This window comes from Asparagus officinalis, chromosome 7, assembly GCF_001876935.1.
Source record: "Asparagus officinalis chromosome 7, Aspof.V1, whole genome shotgun sequence".
NCBI lineage: Eukaryota > Viridiplantae > Streptophyta > Magnoliopsida > Asparagales > Asparagaceae > Asparagus > Asparagus officinalis.
Window position 1 is genome coordinate 23541131 of NC_033800.1, and position 1951 is coordinate 23543081.

Here is a 1951-nt window from a genome sequence, read left to right on the forward strand (position 1 = left end):
CCGAGAGTTCCTCGAGATCCTTCCTCCCACCCTGGAACTCATTGGAGAAGTAATTTTGAATGCGCCCATCGCTTATGTAGCCGGGTTGGTTCTTGTCTTTGTTTCCGCCGTCGCTGCTTGGGAGATTCTTGATCATAAAAGTCGAAAATGCGGGAATCCTGGCTGCAAAGGGCTAAGAAGGGCGGTTGAGTTTGATATCCAGCTTGAGTCCGAGGAGTGTGCCAAGTGCTTGCCATCTGGGTCGAAAGAGGGTTTAGGGGTTCGCCCCTTGGGATTAGGAGAGGATCATAAAGAACTTGAAGCTGAGCTCAAGAAAATGGCGCCGCCCAACGGACGGACTGTTCTGATATGTAGGGCTCCTTGCGGTTGTCCCGCGGGGAGAATGGAGGTTTGGGGTCATAAGAAAGTTCGGAGAGTCAAGAAATAGTTATGCTTTTTTTCTTGGCTCTACAATAGTCATGAACATCATCAAATAAGTGGCATTCAATGTCACGTGTAATAAGTTATAAACTTAACATCAGATTGGAATATTACTAGATATCGTTTCCTTGGATGGTGTTGCAGTTTTTTTACCTGTAGATGAAGGATCATGGCGGCCGTCAGTTCTGGTATGATGTTTTGTTTTTTAGATTGCTTTCACCATTTAGAGCATATCAGTCTTCCCTTATATCTTAACCATTGCAGAATAAATTATTTTTGTAGGGGATATAGTTATTATTTGGTTTCGTAAGGAAGTTCTAGCATACACATCCTTATTAGTAACCATTTCTCACTAGTAGAAAACATGGCATTGGCGATGGGGAAATCCGTCACCAATGCCTCAAAATCCGTCACCAATACATATTGGTGACGGAAATGCATCCGTCGCCAATACTTATTGGCGACGGACGACTATTGGCGACGGGAGACTTCCATGGTCTTACTTGTTTTTTTTTGGTGTCCCGTGCATTGCTAACTGAAAGTCTGAAAGTAACTTTACGTTTACGGGGTTTTACTTCCATGGTCTTAATTGTTCTTTTTGTTTAAAAACTTACATGTCATGTCATTTTATATGGTTATCTTAAATGCAATATCCAACTATTTATCAGGGGATGTTTACTTCCCGCATGCTAGAAATATTGTTGTTTTTAGGGAATTAGAATGTTGAATTATTAGCCTATCAGCTTTGATATTTCAGCTTTGATGCTGTCTAGTCACCTATATTCGTATTAATTATTAGCAATATTAGCCATTTTGGAGGAATCGTCTGTTTTTATGATTCTCTGTGTGTTGTTATGTGGTCAAAATGGCGACGACCTAATTTCAATAGGAATACAAAGCAGTAATTATGCTAGATTATGATATTGCAACAATGTTCGTATCTTTATTAGATATATTCATAGACTTGATGTGATTTTGCTTTATGTTGCATCTTAAAAGCAATATTTAGCTTATTGCTGTATCGTGTAATAGACAATGAAAATGAGCTCATTGCCAAATCTGTTGTTGCCGCTGCATAATGAGGAAAACTGCATCTAGATTTGTAATTGACACAGAACTTCAACTAAGTGTTAAGATCATACCAGTCACTTCAGCTTGTTCTACTAAATATAACTCTCTTAAACATCCTTCTATCATACATCACTTATTTGCTGCGTTGAGTAAAAGTGTTTCTAGCAGTTCTCATGCAACCGATTGCTGTGATACATTATATACTTCAAAAATAACAATTAGCGTGGAATTTAGGTAATGACCTGTTTTCTTCACACATCAGCTTTTCTCTTAGACGGCTGAACATTCCTAGCTCCAGCTAAGGCCATTCAAGTCGAGCTTTTTGCAATTTTGGACGGCGTCATCACCATCATGGGTATTGAGATCTAGCTGCGTTGTTATGCATGACATTCCAAACCCATTGCACTCCTTTCCACGCTCTTGTTTGATTGCAAGCCTTTTGCTATTTGGTTCTTCAAAG